This window comes from Neopsephotus bourkii, unplaced genomic scaffold, assembly GCF_033783945.1.
Source record: "Neopsephotus bourkii isolate Nb327-2 ecotype Australia unplaced genomic scaffold, CSIRO-AGI_Nbou_v1 NB_1624, whole genome shotgun sequence".
Taxonomy (NCBI): domain Eukaryota; kingdom Metazoa; phylum Chordata; class Aves; order Psittaciformes; family Psittacidae; genus Neopsephotus; species Neopsephotus bourkii.
In genome coordinates, this window is record NW_026902099.1 from 3135340 (window position 1) to 3154902 (window position 19563).

The 19563-nt window shown below is 40.4% G+C and overlaps 1 long non-coding RNA gene across 2 annotated transcripts; it reads left to right on the forward strand.

Annotated features, from left to right (window-relative positions):
• The first annotated feature begins 4117 nt into the window (after positions 1 to 4117).
• Positions 4118 to 9090, forward strand: LOC133222909 (uncharacterized). Of its 2 annotated transcripts, none has more exons than XR_009728406.1 (3): positions 4118 to 4254; positions 5199 to 5285; positions 9034 to 9090. It is a non-coding gene; the product is annotated as an uncharacterized LOC133222909 (long non-coding RNA). The 2 variants fall into 2 exon arrangements; XR_009728407.1 differs by having other exon boundaries at positions 5199 to 5255.
• The last annotated feature ends 10473 nt before the right edge of the window (positions 9091 to 19563 follow it).

Consider the following 19563-nt stretch of genomic DNA (forward strand, 5'->3'; position numbering starts at 1 on the left):
AGCGTCAACATATTTATTTATCTATCCATCTATCTACTGGTTGGTCTGTTCATTGCTTTACCCAATTTCCCCCTTATTCTTTGAGTGATAGCGAGGTGGTGGAGTTTGAGATCCTCAGGGCAGTGAGAAGGGCAGGCTGCAAGTTCACTGCCCTGGACTCCAAAGCAGCAGAATTTGGCCTATTCAGAAACCTGCTTAGTAAGGTTCCATGGGATAAAGCCCTGGAGGGCAGGGAGGTCCATGACTGCTGGTTGATATTCAGTGATCACCTGCTACAAGCTCAGGAGTGTTGCATCCTGACTAGAAGAAAATGGGGCAAGAAGGCCAGAAGGCCTCCATCGATGGATAAGGAACTGCTGAGAAAACTCAGAAGGAGAAAGGAAGCTTATAGAAGGTGGAAGCAAGAAGAGATTTAGAGCAGACCTGTGGAGAAGGGCTCAGGGGTGTTGACTGATGAAAAACTGAACAGAAGCCATCTGCAGTGTGTGCTCGCAGCCCAGAAAGCCAGCCGTATCCTGGGCTGCATCAAAAGGAGTGTGACCAGCAGGTCGAAGGAGGTGATCCTGCCCCTCTACTCTGCTCTCGTGAGACCTCACTTGGAGTGTTGTGTGCAGTTCTGGTGTCCTCAACATAAAAAGGATGTGGAACTGTTGGAACAAGCGCAGAGGAAGCCACAAGGACGATCAAGGGGCTGGAGCACTTCCTGTATGAAGACAGGCTGAGAAAGTTACGGCTGTTCAGCCTAGAGAAGAGAAGGCTGCATGGAGACCTCATAGCAGTCTAATAATAGAAGTAAATAAGCTCCATGCAAAATTTTCATTCACTTTCACTACCCAGTAGCCATAGGATAAGCTGGGTAGAGATCATCCTTTGCATCTGTGAGGCCAAACAGTTTAGGCAGGAAGCAAGGGATCCTAGCTGTATGCCATGAGCTGAGCTGCTCTATTTGCTCACAGTCTGGCAGTGCAGAGCTCCCAGTGCATGTCTGGGCTGTGCACTGACTCACAACAATGCTGCTAAAGCAGAAGGTCAGATTGGAAGCTGCAAGAGTTAAAACAGTAAGTGAGAGTGAATCAGGCAGATATCAACAATAAGGAAGAGCAAATGGATTTGTTCACAGCCAATCTTAGATGCTCCTGAATCAGCTGGGCACACTTCTCTGCCAGCTCAGGGACTGCCATTGGGTATGGGATGGGACTGCATGAGCAAGCAGTCCTTGTTCCAGGCATCATAATAGTCTCTTTCCAAGGACAGCTCCTGGTAGCTAGAAAGAGAGCTAGGAAGAGTCCTTAGATCCTCAAAGTACTAGTAGCTATTGATCTGATCTCCTGATCTTTTATGATGAGGTGAACCACTTAGTGGGTAAGGGAAAGGCTGTGGATGTTGTCTACCATGAGTTTAGTAAAGCCTTTGACACCATTTCTGATAGCCTTCTCCTGGAGAAACTGGCTGCTCATGGCTTGAACGGGTACAAGCTTCACTGGGTAAAAAACTGCCTGGATGTCCAGGCTCAGAGAATTGTAGTGAATGGAGTTAAACCCATTTGGTAGCTGGTCACAAGTGATGTTCCCCAGGGCTCAGTACTGGGGCCAGTTCTGTTTGATATCTTTATCAGTGATCTGGATGAGGGTATTGAGTGCACCCTCAATACATTTGCAGACAATACCAAATTGGGTGGGAGTGTTGATATGCTGGAGGGTAAGAAAGCTCTGCAGAGGGATCTGGACAGGCTGGATAGATGGGATGAGGCCAATTGTATGAGGTTCAACAACACAAAGTGCCAAGTCCTGCACCTGGATCACAACATCACCATGCAATGATACAGGCTTAGGGAAGAGTGGCTGGAAAGCTGCTTGGTGGAAAAGGACGTGGGGGTGTTGGTCAACAGGTGGCTGGACATGAGCCAGCTTGTGTCCAGGTGGCCAATGGCATCCTGGCCTGTATCAGAAATAGTGTGACCAGCAGGACTAGGGCAGTAATCATCCCCCTGTAGTGGGCACTGGTGAGGCCACACTTCAAACACTGTATTAAGTTTTGGGCCTCTCAGTACAAGATATACATTTGGATATAATTGACATACAGGTGAACTTGATGGTCTTAAAGGTCTTTTCCAACCTAAATAATCCTATGATTCTTCTACAGTTCTACAATTCTAAGAAAGATATTGAGGTAGTGGAGTGGATCCAGAGAAGGGCAACAAAGCTGGTGAACAGTTTGAAGCACAAGTCTTATGAGAAGTGGCTGGGGAACTGGGGTTTTTTAATTTGGAGAAAGAGAGAATGAGAGATGACCTTGTCGCTCTCTACAGCTATCTGGAAGGATGTTGTCACCAGGTGGGTGTTGGTCTCTTCTCCCAAATAACAAGCAATAGGACAAGAGGCAACAGCCTCAATTTGCACCAGGAGAGGTTTAGATTGGATATCTGGCTGGATGGCTGCACACAAAGAGTTGTGGTCAATGGCTCAATGTCCAGCTGGAGACCAGTAACGAGTGGTGTCCCTCAGGGATCGGTGTTGGGACCGGTCTTGTTCAACGTCTTTGTCGCTGACATGGACAGTGGGATTGAGCGCACCCTCAGCAAGTTTGTCGATGACACCAAGCTGTGTGGTTCGGTTGATACGCTGGAGGGAAGGAATGCCATCCAGAGGGACCTTGACACGCTTGTGAGGTGGGCTGATGCCAACCTCATGAAGTTTAACCATGCCAAGTGCAAGGTCCTACACCTGGGTTGGAGCAATCCCAGGCACAGCTACAGGTTGGGCAGAGAAGAGATTCAGAGCAGCCCTGTGGAGAAGGACTTGGGGGTGATGGTCGATGAGAAAATGAACATGAGCCAGATTCAGTGTGCGCTTGCAGCCCAGAAAGCCAACTGCACCCTGGACTGCATCAAAAGGAGAGTGACCAGCAGATCGAAGGAGGTGATCCTGCCCCTCTACTCTGCTCTTGTGAGACCTCACTTGGAGTATTGTGTGCAGTTCTGGTTTCCTCAACATAAAAAGGACATGGATCTGTTGGAACAAGTCCAGAGAAGGGCCACGAGAATGATCTGGGGACTGGAGCACCTCCCGTATGAAGATAGTCTGAGAAAGTTGGGACTGTTCAGCCTGGAGAAGAGAAGGCTGCGTGGCGATCTCATAGCAGCCTTCCAGTATCTGAAGGGGGCATATAGGGATGCTGGGGATGGACTCTTCATTAGGGACTGTAGTGGTAGGACAAGGGGTAATGGGTTAAAACTTAAACAGGGGAAGTTTAGATTGGATATAAGGAGGAAATTCTTTCCTGTTAGGGTAGTGAGGCACTGGAATAGGTTGTCCAGGGAGGTTGTGAATACTTCATCCCTGGCAGTGTTCAAGGCTAGGTTGGACGAGTCCTCGGGTAATATGGTTTAGAGCGAGGTGTCCCTGCCCATGGCAGGGGGCTTGGAACTTGATCTTAAGGTCCTTTCCAACCCTAACTATTCTATGATTCTATAATTCTATATTAGGAAGAATTTCTTCAATGAAATGGTTGTCAAGCACTGAAACAGGCTGCCCAGGGCAGTATTTGAGTCACTATCCCTGAAGATAGTTAAAGGACATGTAGATGTGGCGCTTACTTAGGGATGTAGTTTAGTGAGGGACTTGGCAGTGTTGGGTGTGTGGTTGGACTTGCTGATCTTAAAGGTCTTTTCCAACCTAAACAATTCCCTGATAATCCTGCCCTGGGTGTGATTTCCAAGACAACAACTCCCTGGCACCTCCTTTTAGTTCCCAGGAGAAGCAGCCGCCTACCATCCCCTGCCTCACTCAGGGCTAACAGCACTCTTGTACTTCCTCTTTGTCCTGCCCAAAATAGCTTTTAAATTAAGGGGCCTGTTTGTTACCACATGTAAATTTAAAAAGAGTATAAGAATCAGTGTCAATTTTAATGCAAATACAAGGTCTGCACATATCAAAACAGAGAGAGAAGATGAAAAAAATAAAAGCAAGCAGGACATTGACTTCACTCACTGCAAAACTTAACACCAAGAATAATTCTTCTTCTCACTTTTATCATATGAGAAAGTGGTCTCTCACTCTCAGTCTTTGTTTCTCATTTCCTGATGCTGTCAGAGGCTTGTGTCTTTAATTAGTCATCCTTGCTGTAGATTACTTCAAACTGTATTTGGGTACTCTTCCATATTCTGAAGGACTCCTTTGCCAGAGGAACTCCTGGGGACAGAGCCACTGTTTATTGAAATTTAGGACTACTGAATTAGCAGAGGACTGACTACAGGTTTGATTATTTCTTCACAGCAGAAATCCTGTTTTATCAGCAACTATTCTCAAAGAATCCTATTACAAAATATGTACAGTTGTACACTCATGTTCTTATATTTTACTTTTCATCAAAAAAACTCCAAGAGTATCATGATCTCTCTGTGTGCGTCACATTGGGAATTTGGACCTTAGCCTGCTCACCTGCTAACCTCCTTCTTAAGGATCCCAAACATACAGGCACTATCTGAACCAGTTTCCCCCAAACAGTTTAATTTTTCACTCTCTCTGTGTACATGTTTCCTAGTCACATGCAAAACCCCACATGCACCAGCCTGCAAAAGTGGGTAAAGGTCTGTTTTATTGACAAGCAGAGTTGTCCTTGGTCACTCATCTTCTGCTGGCAGCCCACATTGTCTGCAGCTTGTCCATCAGCTGGCCAGCTCTCAGAAGTCCTTTAATTTACAAGCAAGTGTAGAGGTGATAAGAAACAAGGTTGAGAAGATTAAGAGATGGGACCTACGTATTTTGGGGAGGAGAAAAGCTGTCCAGAAGTACTACCAGCTGTCCTTTAGAAAGCTGTGGTACTTGCATCTAAACTGTGTTTGGTTCTGTAACCCACTCCTCAAGATAAACCACAGCCCTTGCTGTGGACTGCAGGGACATGGTATGAGTGGCAGGAGAAGCAGTGTTACCCCAGAGTGGTCATAGCCAAATTCAACCACTCCCTACAGTAAGGCAGCTGCTGCAGAACAGTGAGGTCTGCACCACATGGACAGGGCTAACCCTCATCCAGTGCACCGCACGACCTTGTTAATGGGGTGGATTATTCTTCTCTGGTGGGATGTCATGGTCGCTGAGTAATGTCTGATCTCTCTGGTATTGTGACCTTCTATCTCAGGGCAAGTTTTGGACTCTGGGTCGACAAATCAAGACTGTTTTTTGAACTCTGTTTTATTACAGTAAAGTTACATCAGCTCACCCATACCGGCTTCTTGGACTATGCTAGGAAAAAGTTCAGTAAGAGTTGAAACTATCTCTCCGGCCTAGGTTTGAACCTTGTTTTAAATACAAATATCTCTCCTTTTCAGCATAGTCAGGAAAGATAGGGTCATCTTTATACCTGATATCTCAAGCAAAGCAGTAAGTAAATATCAAAGATGTTAAGGCAAGGCAAACATATCCCTTTTATGTTTGTGGGCAGCACTAATGGCACAGGGTGAAATTTATCCTCTTATCAAAGGTCAACACAAACCTAGGTACTATTTCAAAGGTGCATTGATCCTGGCACTGCGCTGGATTTCACCAAAGTCCAAACCTGCTCAAAACCAATATATTTTATACATCTATGTAAAAAATAATAGTGTGTTCAGATACAGTCAAACTTAGAAGTCCACACCAGCTATCTTGATTTTGCTGGGACAATGCATTGTTTTCATCTTGTGTTCACATTTTTTTTGGATGATTCTTCCTAGTCAGCTGTCCCTCCATCACATTTAATCAGTCAAAGCATCCATGCTTTTCTCAACTACACAATATTTACTCAAGCTCTATGTTTACTGAGAAAAAGCTGAAGGTCCAGTGACTGAGTTTTTAGTACTGCAGATACTGCTTGGTTTAGAGGGGAAACCAAGAGTGAAGGCACTGTAAAAGACATTCTTTCAGGTCATAGTGAGTAATAATGACAACTATCTAATGTTTCCTACTAGCATTTAGCCAGCTGACAATCAACCAATGCTCTAAGATACCAAATAGGTCTTGCAGATGGGGAAAATGTGGAAGGCAAGGGACAGGGCAGCAGAGCCAATTGAAGAGCAAGCTAAAAAGTGGTGTCTTTTTATTAGTGGTTGCACACATAAATGTGTCACTGCAGAGAATGCATAGGGTTTTTATACTGGAAGTATGGTCATGCTGGGTGTGAACATACACGTTGTAAATACTGTAGAAGATATGGCATCTACAGTGGGTGTTTTCTCTTTCTTTTGTGTTTTCTTTCTGTGGTTGTATTTGAGCAGGGTGTGCCAATATTTGCAGTCTGAGGAATAGCATCAGAGCACCTAGTATTCCTGTCTACAAGCAAAACTAAAGAAAGCACTTCAGCTAATTCTCTGCACCTTTGCTTACATTAGTCACTGGTCCCTGCATGCTCCAATTATAGACTGCCTTGACGTTACAACTGTAGGGCATGAAGCAAAGACTTCACAAAAATTGTTTTGGTATCCTTTTTTTCCTTGCTATGCTAATGGGAATCTGCTTTAAATACAGATCTCTGCTCGAAGCTGTCCTGCCCTTGGAATGTGGTTGTGCAGTTCATATGATTACAGTGTCAGCTGAGATGGATTAGAAGATGCTTTGCTCAGGATAGGTAAACCTATCCTGATTATTATTATTTTTATTTTTTTCTCAATGAGAGTAAGATGTAAAGAATCTTTACATAACTGAGCTGTATTTTTTAACCTAAGTTGCTCTAAATAGATAACCAAGGATAGCTAAATCCCATGTGCTATGGCTCACTGCACAAGTTACAATTTATTAAAATGTTATATTCAGGAGATTAAGTCAGAATTCCCATGTTCAGTCATGTACATGATTGCTTTGGGGGCTCCAATAGGTCAAACACTGACAGTGTCAAGCATAATTATTTCCTGAATATATTCACACCCCCTGCAAAAGCCAATGTTTGGGTTTGCGTTATTTAGAGTATATTCATTAGTTTACAACCTTGTGTGGGGCTTTCTAAGCTTCAGTGGAATGAATAAAATCTGCAAGAAACACAGATCCCCTGAAGATTTTATTATGACATAAAACACATTGAAGGAAAATTTTGTATTTCCATAAAAAATTCAAGACATAATGTTTATTTTTGCACACCAATGCAGCTATCTGTATGTGTTGGGACCCATGGTGGTAAGCACAGAGTAATGCACAATAACTTGTTTTTCTGAGTTAGTGGGTTTATATGTATATCATAAATTTATATTTTCCCACTTTATTTTTGAGCTTATAAAATGTGATAGCTTTCCAACAGTGGACTGGAGTGACTATTCCAGGTACAGCAGATAGTATTGAGGTAGAAAGTTTGCACAGTGCAAATGTGAAATACTGATAGCATAACAGAAGAATTAATACTACAGTGAGACAACTGGAAACACTGTGTTAATAAGCTGAAGGCCATGGCACACAGCTGAATACAATTGAGTTGTGGTATCCTAGCAAGTTGTCACCAATCCATTGAGACAACCTAACTGACCCTATGCCTGGCTGGCTTTGAGGAAAAACATACTAAGGTAAAGCTCTTTGACTTCTTTTCTGCCAATTGAAGAAATACTGTTTCTCTCCCAGGTTTTTTCAATTAATTCTCTGCTGTTACAGTAAGCAAGTATCAATAACTAAATTATCAACATCTTTGTGTTGCAACAATTACTTGTTGCCTATGTAGTAGCTTGATTCTGGCAGCTTGTTATCATTGTTAACATCAGGAAGAACTTCTTTACTGTGAGAATGACAGAGCACTGGAACAGGTTGCCCAAGGGGGTTGTGGAGTCTCCCACATTGGAGATATTCAAGGCCCGCCTGGACAAGTTCCTGTGTGATGTACTCTAGGTTATCCTGCTCTTGCAGGGGGGTTGGACGAGATGATCTCTTGAGGTCCCTTCCAACCTTTGGGATTCTGTGATTCTGTGATTGTTCCTTTCAGTGATAGGAAAACTCAGCTGTGCTGAGGGAAGGCGTCCTCAGAGCTTATGCTTCAGTTGATACTACACAACATGTTATTTGTGAAAAACCATAGCAACTCCCCCTATTTGTTTTGAGCATAAGCTGCTGCAACAGTTCTGCTCAGTGTTCTCTTCATTGTTAATTCTTTTATAAAAAGATTCTTTAAAAAAATAGATTTTCCAAACCAAAAATTCTGACAGCTAAACAACATGCAAGAAACTAAGTTTGTATACATTGTAATAAAAAAAAAGGAAAAATGCTAATATAAAAAAATCGCATAGAAGTTTTCAATAGAATAAAATTCCAACACCATATGAAACACTTAAATGGCACCAGCATATGAAGAAATGTCAGTTACAGGAATCATATATACCTATTTATTTCAGAATGCTATTAAAACACTAAATAAAATAGTTTGGAAAATATTTGACTTCTGATTAGGGGTAAAAACTAAAATGAACGATCTTCCCCCCCTCCTCCTGCTCCCAACATTACATGCAATCTTTTTTATTTACTTTAACAGATATTTCTCAAAAAAAAAAAAAAAAAGTGTTTACAGAGAGTTTTGGCTTGCTACTTGTCTGCCTGCCCAGAAAGTACTGCTCAGCCTCCTCTTCCTTTCCATAAGTGAAATTATTAGTCTTCAGTTAGGGTTACTAGCAGATAAATGTGAAGTCTTTTTGCCCTTCTGCTCCTCTTTGCTGTTGCCCATTCAAAGAGTTTTGTCAGCTTTGTGGCTTTCCTTTTAGCCTGAAATACAGGCAGCTATAACACAGGTAGCTGTAGCTCTTGTCTCAAGTAACAGAATAGAAAAATGAAAATAGCCACTAGAAAATTCAATTTTCTGTTTTAATGAAAATAACCTTGATGAAAAATTGCATGCTAGGTCACCCCTTAAGTCTCCTCCAAATATGTTAGATATTCCATTTTAGATATTTACCTCTGATAGAATCACAGAACTGTTTAGGCTGCAAAACACCTTTACGATCATTGAGTTCCAACCATTAACCTAGCACTGCCACAACAGGATAGAAACTGACTTTATAAAGGTTTTACATTAAATTATGTATTTTAATTCTAGAATACCCCTTGGCTCACTAGCATAGAGATGATTCAAGAGCAGCAAATTATCATAAAGGTAACATAGTAGTAACATTTTGTGACATTTGTCAGTTTATCTTTGGTTACATCAAGAAGAGACATGATGCTTGTGTTGTTCTTCTGAGTAGTTATTTTTGAATTGCATCTGATGTTTCACTCATTAAGCTCTCAGCTTCCTGAGGTGACAGATCAAGAAGTTTTTGTTTTGTTCTGAATTAAATATGCTAGATACTCAGATGGTATATTTGCACATGTATGTGTGTGCGCTTGTGTGGTTTCAGTTCCATATAAAAGAACTGCAAATCTTTCCATAGAGATTCCAGTCAATGAAATTCTTATAAAATATTTGACCTTTTTTCATTTTCCAAAACACCCTTTCTACAAATGCTGGAGTTAGGGTTTCAGAATAATTTCTTAAACAATACTTTCTTATATGCATATTTACATTTTCAGTCACAATAATATGTTTTATTATAATGATATTCAAAGGTGTATCAGCTATTTCCCTGAAAAAATACAGGAAAATAGAAAATAGAAGGTCATCTAAGAGTTTAGGGGGTTAGGCTTCAGGTATGAGATGACCAGCTGTTCATCAATATTATCCATTTAATGCCATGATCATGATTACGGTATGTGAAATAGCTGTTCTCCCTACTATAGGGGGCTGGTCAATAAGACTATCTTACCCCTTCTTCATATCATACATAAAGCTTTTCCAAATGACATTACTTAGATTAGCAAAGGAAATAAAAATGTCAAATAATGTGTCTTATATTTTCTTCTCCTCTTTCTTCTTTTTGTTTCTCTAATTTTTGTACTGAGCTTACAAATTCAATTTTAATAGGGAAAGTTTTCAGTCAAAAATTCTAGTCTGTTGTTTTTTTGTTTTTTTTTGTTTTAAGAAAGGACAGAAATAACAGACATTTCAGGAGCTAGGAGAGAAAATAGGCTGAAATGGAAACGGAAAAAGAATTAAGAAAGCAATTATAAATTAAGAAAGGCCATTGTATGGGAGGATAGTAGAGGTTCACTCCCCTTTGAGAGAAGGGAGAGTCAGAAGAGAAAAACATGAGCATGAACAGACCCATAGGAACCCATAAAGTAATTTGTGGTTAAAACAGGCTACGGCTCACAGCTGAAGTATCCAAAGGCTAAAATTAGTACCAGAGCAGAGACATGACTGTGAGAGTAGTGCCAGGGATGAACTACAGTGAGAAGAGCAACTGAGCCTCAGAAGTGCTTTGTTCTGGAGTGACAGAGCTTTCTTGTTTTGAGCAGAATCATCATCACAATGATTCATCAGCATAAACTAAATCAACCGCATGAGAGAGATGGGAAACCAAGAGACAAGCAACTTTATACTTAATAAATAGTCTAAGTCCTTCACTAAGCTTTCACTGTAGTATTCGCTTTATCCCTCCTGTGGACTAGCATCCTTAGTTCCATCCTTTTGAGGAAGTGGTAGTGCTATTGTAGCTTTCAATTCAATGTCATTTCATGTATATAATACAAATTTGGGGAGCAACAGATCAATATTTTCAACATCCTCTCTTCCTTATTACAAAATATTTTTGTCAGGAAGGTGGTGGTGCAATTAAAGGAACATATTTATTAAATCACAGATACATATGACTCAGATTTCCTTAAAAAACCCAGAATATCTGACTGCATGTGCAATGCAATCCACAAAGTCACAATCCACTATGACTGGGCAAATGCATGTGTCATCCTATGTTTTTGAACATAGCAGTAAAGATTTATGATTTAATTCTGTAAATTTATGTCAGACTGCTATAAATTTAGGAACAATTTGCTTTGATAACTAACTGGAAAAATAGTGTCATTCCTAACAAGAAAAAGCATGTTTATAACAGAAACGTGCTGTGATAAAATGCCCTAAGAGCTAAATATCCTGGAAAGAATTTTAATTCTTATAAAGATAAGCTATTGAAGGAATGCTAATTCTCTCTTTACTAGGAATGATTAAGAATGACTGTGCACCACAGCTACATACTAAATGTCTTGCAGAGCCTGGTAGTATTTTTATAGGAAAGCTTATGAATCATCTTTCTATTTTTTCCCCCCCCATATGTGTTAATATACTTTGGTAAGTAAAGACACATAAGGAAAATGAATATTACATTGTAAAACATGGCTCCACAATTCTATAACAAACTGTTATGAATAAAACACTGGAACCTGCCTAGCAGTGTTGGAGTCATTGCAGTCAAATCGCAGGCACGCAAAGAACTCAGCAAGAAGAAAAGGATGTCAATGATTTGGTAGACAATAAATATTTTGAGAATTACAAATGGAAATATTTCAGTCTACAGTAATGATCTGAAAAGAGCGATAAAGCTGAAACATTTTGGAGGGATATAAACCAGTTGCACACTAATGACGTAGGAAAAAAACATTCTCTGCATTTCAGATAATTCCATAAGATCGTAGCAAGCAACTGGGTGCATGAAGGGTGGAACAAAACAGCTGCTGAGTAACTTCTGCATTTTGCTGCCTTGCACTAAAGAAAAGACCATAACACAGGAGCTGTTAGGCTGATAACTAGGAAAAAATGAAAATAGTTGCAGCTGGAAATCAGAAAAAGACCATAGGGTTAGAGGACATTTTCCAGGTATGCACCCCTGGATGATAACTTCGTCATTTGTTTTTATACACAGCAGTGATCACTTTCATGATACCAGACACAATGTTTCTTAGTTTTCAAATAATCAGTATTTTTATTAAAAATGTAGTTTGATGTAAAAATTAATAGTTCAAGCGTGATTGTGCAAAAGATTGAAAGGTGAGTTCAGTAAAATTAGAATCTCTTTTCAGGGGCTATTTTGTTCTATTTGAATCATAGAATCATAGAATAGTTAGGGTTGGAAAGGACCTTAAGATCATCAAGTTCCAACCCCCCCCGTCATGGGCAGGGACACCTCGCTCTAAACCATATCACCCAAGGCCTCGTCCAACCTGTCCTTGAACACTGCCAGGGACGGAGCATTCACAACCCCCCTGGGCAACCCATTCCAGTGCCTCACCACCGTAACAGGAAAGAATTTCCTCCTTATATCCAATCTAAACTTCCCCTGTTTAAGTTTTGACCCATTACCCCTTGTCCTATCACTACAGTCCCTAATGAAGAGGCCCACCACAACAGATACTTCAGATACTGGAAGGCTGCTATGAGGTCTCCACACAGCCTTCTCTTCTCCACACTGAACAGCCCCAGCTTTCTCAGCCTATCTTCATATGGGAGGTGCTCCAGTCCCATGATCATTCTCGTGGCCCTCCTCTGGACTTGTTCCAACAGTTCCATGTCCTTTTTATGTTGAGGCCACCAGAACTGCGCACAATACTCCAAGTGAGGTCTCACAAGAGCAGAGTAGAGGGGCAGGATCACCTCCTTCAACCTGCTGGTCACACTCCTTTTGAGGCAGCCCAGGATACGGTTGGCTTTCTGGGCTGTGAGAACACACTGAAGCTAGCTCATGTTAAATTTCTCACAACCAACACCTCCAAGTCCTTCTCCACAGGGCTGCTCTGAATCTCTTCTCTGCCCAGCCTGTAGCTGTGCAGGGAATTGCTCTGACCCAGGTGTAGGACCTTGCACTTGGCATGGTTAAACTTCATGAGGCTGGCATCAGCCCACCTCACAAGCGTGTCAAGGTCCCTCTGGATGGCATTCCTTCCCTCCAGCGTATCAACCGAACCACACAGCTTGGTGTCATCGGCAAACTTGCTGAGGGCGCACTCAATCCCACTGTCCATGTCAGTGACAAAGATGTTAAACAAGACCGGTCCCAACACCGATCCCTGAGGGACACCACTCGTTACTGGTCTCCAGCTGGACACTGAGCCATTGACCGCGACTCTTTGCATGCGGCCATCCATCCAGTTCTTTATCCACCGAGTGGTCCATTTATCAAATTGATGTCTCTCCAATTTAGAGACAAGGATGTCATGTGGGACAGTGTCGAACGCTTCATACAAATCCAGGTAGATGACAACAACTGCTCTACCCCTGTCCATCAGTTCTGTAGCCCCATCATAGAAGGCCACCAAAGTGGTCAGGCAGGATTTCCCCTTAGTGAAGCCATGCTGGCTGTCACCAAGCACCTTGTTGATTTTCATGTGCCTTAGCAAGCCTTCCAGGAGAATCTGCTCCAAGATTTTGCCAGGCACATTTGAATATTAGATTGGCAAGTTTCAAAAGCTGATTTTATTTTCTTGATCGCTATTCCAGTATGTTATTAAACATAAATATACGTACTGTAATTTATTGTATTTTATCAGAAGCTTTCATTGGGGGGGAAGGGGTGGAATTTCCTGGCAAAGTGACACTCAGTTTTACAGAAATACAGGAACCCCCCCACAATTCTGTTGTGTACACTACTGGTGCATTCTATGAATCTGGGATAAACTTCTGGACATTTAAATATGATACAATCCTTTCAAATAAATTCATTAATATTTTTATAAACTATGGTTTGTCCCTAAATGATAATTGGCCATTAAGGGAACATACAATTTTCATGAACATTTTGTTTTCTGTGTCACAAAAGTTGTTTTCCATAGTTATTTTCCTGACAAACCAGAAAAGAGACATGTACCACTTCACTCACCCAGCACAAAATTACAGCATTAGCCACATCACTCAGCTGGGAGCTCTTTGGTCTGACAGTCTGTCCTGATGAGCTCTTGGGGCATTTTGAGCTCATACAGTCCATGGGCTGTGACATCCCTGAAGGCTGCAGCATATTCTACCTGCGAACGTGGACACAATGAAGTAAGGAGTGTAGACCCCACGGGTGATGTTAGCTCTGCCCTTCTTGCTCTTTGGGTAGTGATCAGGAACTGTGAAATGGAAATGTGCTGAAAATAACCCTAGTGTTTGCTTTGGTGTAAGCCTCTGAACATGCTGTTTGTGTGGTCAGGTGTAAAGGTGGAGTTGTCCAACACTGAGATTACAGGAAGTAAGATGGATATGTAATTGATAATTTAAAAGTTACTGTCTGATCAGTCCATGACTTCCCATCCTCAAGGACCCAACAAAAAACAGTGGGATGGAGCTGGAGACAACTCTTGATATATAGCCAGAATGAGAGAGAAGTGGTTAGTGCAATAAGGAAAAAACACTCACTTTGGCAAAATAACCCCAGCTCCAGGCTTAGTAGGTTAAGTCAAAAGGCTGTCCCTCTTGGCTGGGGGCAATCAAACATCTTATGTGCAGAGGTCCCAGAGTTTTCAAGAGCAGATGGCGCCTTTCTGTATGAAACATTTAATGATGTGTGCTAATGAAGCTGGCGTTTATGCTGTTTTGGGACGCAGGGGCCCTTTACAGGCTCCAGGTACACTCTGTGCTCTTTTATCTGGTGGAGCTCAGTGAATGAAAAGAAATAAAAGAACTGTTACTTTGCTTGAAGGGAAATTCACTGCAGCCAGGGTACCAAATGTCTATGTATATGTTAATAGACTCCAAATGTATCTGCAGAAGAAAATTGTTTAAACGAACTGCATAATTCAACATACCCACTCAACCCTCCTTAAGATTTTCTTCCTCCTGCAGTCATTTATTAATAGGAATGCATTATTTTGTCCCCAGCTGCTTAATAATCATGACTGCCACTGATCTCTTTTGCAGTAAGAGACCTTCATGAAACCCTGTTCAGGTAAACTTCCCACATCCCTGCTGGTAGACCTTCAGACAGGGAGTGGAACATGAGTGACAGTCTTTTCCTATGTTTTATATTAAAACAACTTGTACAAAATCATGTAAGAAAGCTGTGACTCAGGCAGGAATAGACCAGAGCTCTTCTGTATGGCAATATCTACAGGAGCCACAAAAGTGAGTTTATTCCTCCTGAAGAATCCTTCCAGCCTTCTGAAAGAATGTGCCAGGGAAACCTTCATCAGCAGCTATGGTCATCATGCCCTCAGTCATCCTCCTTTGCACTGTTCCACCTGTGCAGCTAAAGAACAGAGGCTCCTAAAAAGCACCATGCCATATCATGAAGGAATGTCTCGGTTATAGGTGCAAGAGGACTGACATTAGATAAGTCAGATGATGTTAATTTTCTCCTTTTTTAACTGACAAATTTTTGACTTTGTAACCAGAGTAATAGTTTTATTTTAATGTTGTTAGGTACATTGCCTATATTTCTTTCATAAGTTAAAAAAATAATTCTGTTGCAAGTAGATGTGGCAATGTTATTGTTAAATGTTATCAAGCCCTGAGAATCCACAGTTAGGCTGAACTTCCAGTAACTGATGCAAATGGCAGGAGGAAGGCTTTTGAGAGAGAAGGTATACTAGAGCCTTGTACTGCCTTTGGGTAATGGTTGGAGAATCCTGCTGTGTCTCTGCTTATACAGAGATTATACTTTGTTTACGTGGTTCCTTCAGAGCTGAAGATGAGCCCCTGAAGCCATGCAACACATCTGAGGGAGAGAATCAGCATGGAAGAGAAGGTGGTTTAGATCTCCCTTCTAGCAATCTTCTAAGGGAGGTTTTCTGGTCAGAGCTCCTGCTGCAGCAGGCATTGCTGTTTATTTAGTTGTGGTGTCCAAGAGTTTGAGTTCAGTTGTTATTCTGACATGGTATTGTGGCTTTGCTGACAGATGGGAATGACACCAGACTTGTACCTGGGACATAGACAAATGGAAATTCATGGGAGACACTAGAGATATTTATCTTCCAATGCTTTCTTTTTGCAGAATTTCAAGGGCCTTCTGTAAGCAATGAAAACATGGGAACATTAACCTAAAGAGTCAAAATAAGATTTATTTCCATCTGATGAAAAATACTTGGCAAAACAGTTTCTGCACTGAACATATACAGATATGAATATATGTAGTTTTAATGCCAGATGCCTTTTTTATCTGTTAAAAAAATGTTTTTATAATATTAGATTTATTTCCTCCCACACAGCATCTTTTACTGTTTTCAGTGAACACCATACTAGAGAACCATGCTTTGTCCATGACATGGAATATGATGGAACTGAAAGGCTCCTCTCCTCCAGAATAAGGACAGTCACAACTTGGTAGATTAGAAATATGGAACAGATGGATGAATTTTTGGTTTAGATTTAAAATTACTCTCTCTTTCTCAACATTTTTTTTCTGGCTGCACATGGATCTGAACGTGGTTTCACATGCTAGAAAACACATGGGGAATTTTATGTTCGCATCAACTCCCAGTGGGATTTTGCATATGCACAGATAATCAAATTATTCATTTATGTTGGACTGGGAGTAGAAGTGTAACCCTCCATAGAGTGAATGCAGGATGGTTAGAATACATCTCAAGCTTTTCTGCATATTTTCGTTCAGTATTGCGGTGCTCTGGGGAAGCCGTGGATTCACCTCAGCACACTTCTTTGGAATCCTAAAGCTAGAGAATTGCATTTAAACCAGAAAATTCTTAAGACTGTTTGTTTTTTGTTGTGAGCATTTCCTTTTGAAACAAACCATCCAAAGCAAATAAATTGTAAAAGACATATTACAGTCATCTTTCAGGTGGCGTAAAGTTGTAGATTTCTCTTCAATCATGTGAAACACAGTAGTGACCATAAGGCTAACAGAAAAAAAGAAATAACACATTGAAGAAAATATCAGTACTCTTCTGAAAAGAGCTGCTGTGACTGTTTAGTATGGAGTTGTGGTGTCAAGTTTGCAATCTTCACCAGGTAACTAATACCTGCTCAAAAGGAAACTAAGTGTGTAAGTAGTTTCCACTGGAGTCACTGGGTCTCTTTCCACTGACTCATTGCTCCAGAAAAACGTACCTATTCCATTCCTTCAGCTGGCTTTAAAAATATTTTGAACAGCCTGACAGTTTAAAATAGGTGCAAGTAGGCAATTTACACTGAGGTAAACCCCATCCGTTAGCCTATGAGGAAATGATGAGAAATTTGTCATGGTTCTGTTTCAGATAGTATGAAAAAAAAAGGGGAAAAAGAAAAAAACCCAACCCAACAAACAACAAAACCACCCAAAACCACAGAAAGTGACAAATACTGACACTAGAATTCAAAAGTATGCCTTTAAAATTATACCCAAAAATTTAACAACAAAAGAAAACCAAAACAAGCCAAAACCCCACAAAAAGAATACAGGTTCTTTAATTTCTGAATCAGAGCTTTTTTAATATTAATTTATGATTTACTGTCAAAGCACTGCCATCCCCCTCAAGACATTTTCTTTAACAAAACTTTGCATGTGATTTTTTTAACAGGTCTATATTGTGTGATTGCAGCTGGGATTTTTAATTAATAGAGTGAAACATAGTATTAACAATAAAAAACCAAAATGCCCCTATTTATTAATTAAATCACACTGGATCTCATGAGGACTAATCATTAATAATGAAAATAAAATATGATTTACTAACCACATCAGCACAGTGGGCAGGGCTGATGTCATTTTTCCTGTCCGTTTTTGACTAAGTGATCTGTAGATGTGAGAATTTCAAGAGGACCAGCCAAGGCTCACAGAGCAGAGCCCACAGTTTTGTCATTTGACTGAGGTCTCAAACCTCTCAAAGACTTTGTGCAGGCTTGAAATCTTGCAGCACTCTGATTAGAACAAGCACTGATAGATGCTGCATTGATTGGGGGTTGAACAACTGCATAAAACAGGATGACAAATTCAAAATTACTGTTTAGAGCAGGGATAGCATACTTGTCCTTCCTTTCAATTTTCTTCCAGGAATAACGAAGTTTTCCTGAACATGGACCCAAATGGAAGGTAGAACTTGCCCACTGTGGTGTCCTTCTCTTCATGAAGAAGGTAACATTCTAAGGAATAAATATCTATATTTACCAGATCATGTTACTATTATAGGAGCTGAGAAGTTCCACTGATTTTGAAAAGTCCTTGGGTCAGGTTTCATGCCCATCATCACATCCACAGAGCATCAAACAGAAAAGGATACAAGACTGGCTGGGGTCACTGGGTGATACTACAGTATATAATTTAATCACAAACCTATTGCAAATTAGATTTTGAAAAGACTGCTTTCAGAAGCATTACTACAACAGAAAAACAATATAGTAGCCTGGAACTCACTGACAGGAGGAAGAAGCAGATGTTTAGGTCTCTGCAGATTTCTAAAGGCTTTCTCAATAATGGGCAGTAATCAGTTCAGCAGAAAGAAGGCAAGCAGAAGCACAAGTAACTGCATCAAGTTAAGTAGGGGCAAATGTTAACCGTCTGGATAGCCTCTATGACAGCAAAATCTACAAGCCTTTGGAGAATTTTCCCAAAGGAAATGGTTAAACCTCTCTGATTGACATACTCAGACTACTTTAAAAAAATTACTTAATATATAATAGACAAAAATCATGTTTTCACGTAGAGAGATAGAATATTCTAACAGTTTTCTTCAGCTGTGATTTAAAGTACTGAGATAATATACCCCAAAATAGAAATATTTATTTTCCCTCTTTACTATCTTCTGATTTGCTTTTCCTTTGAACAATCAACTAAAAAATCAGAGTATGCAAATAAAATATATAAACCAATTATTTCATTAAAGCTGTACTGGCTGGTTATTGAACCTTCTCATGGACTCCTGAAAGAACCATAAACTCTCTCTTGGCCTTTTTATGCTCCATGTAGAGAGTAGCTTAATTATGACTTGTTTTTTTAGCAAGGGATATAGCAAAGTTAAGACCTTGATCAGTTTGCAGATCAGAGTAATATTCTATTCAGTCATACGAAAGTGATAATTAGAGTATTTATCTGAGATTATTTTCTTTTACCACAAGGTTCAGGCATGAAAATATTGCATACAAGTGGGTGCTTCTTGACAGCAAAACATTTTGCAATGTTATGCAGCGGTTCAGTATGTTTTTGTAGAAGGCGACCTCCATAATGTGCAATTGTAGGTTTAATATTTTGCTTCTTTTTAGACAGATGACTAAGGTCTCAGATGGAATATTTTCAGGACTCAGTGCAGAAGAGAGGTTAATTAAAATGAAGAGTATTTTTCCAGTTGTAGAAGTCTGCAATTATGGTGGGTTTTTTTTCCTATTTTTAAGCTACTCTCAGACATACTGATTTTTGCTTATAGTCTGACAAACAAGATGACCTGACATCTCCTGCACTTGCAGACATTCTGGGGCTTATGGGCTGGTATCATTCTTCAGTAAAAGTTGGACAATCTGACTGAAACATACTTTCTATAATGATAGTCTAGAAATGGATAACCACAGATTCTAATGGGAATGGATAACCACAGATTTCTGATGGGGTTGTTCAATGTATTCCAAATCACATCTACACATCTACTAGAGATTTCACCTCTAGTAAGGAGAAAAAAATAGCTTGTCTCCTTAACTGACCTTACATTATTATAGGGGAAGGCAATACTCTACCCCTACTCTGTGCACCATTTTAAATATGACTCTACCCCTTCTTTAATTCCAGTCTGATGCACAGATATTTTATCTATTCAGGCATATGCTTGGGGGAAATAGTGAGTGCAATTTCAGTGATGGCAA